Here is a 217-nt window from a genome sequence, read left to right as displayed (position 1 = left end):
ACCAATGAATTACATAAGTATCTCTATCTTTATCTTTATGTTTTATTCATCATTCATAACCATTTGAGTTTGCCTGAGTAATATTTACAAGGTGACCATAGCTTGCTTCATACCAACAATCTCTGTGGGATCGACCCTTACTCGCGTAAGGTTTATTACTTGGACGACCCAGTACACTTGCTGGTTAGTTGTGCGAAGTTGTGTTTATGCCATGGTA

The sequence above is a fragment of the Arachis duranensis genome, chromosome 1, assembly GCF_000817695.3.
Source record: "Arachis duranensis cultivar V14167 chromosome 1, aradu.V14167.gnm2.J7QH, whole genome shotgun sequence".
Taxonomy (NCBI): domain Eukaryota; kingdom Viridiplantae; phylum Streptophyta; class Magnoliopsida; order Fabales; family Fabaceae; genus Arachis; species Arachis duranensis.
Note: the sequence above shows the minus strand (reverse complement) of the source record.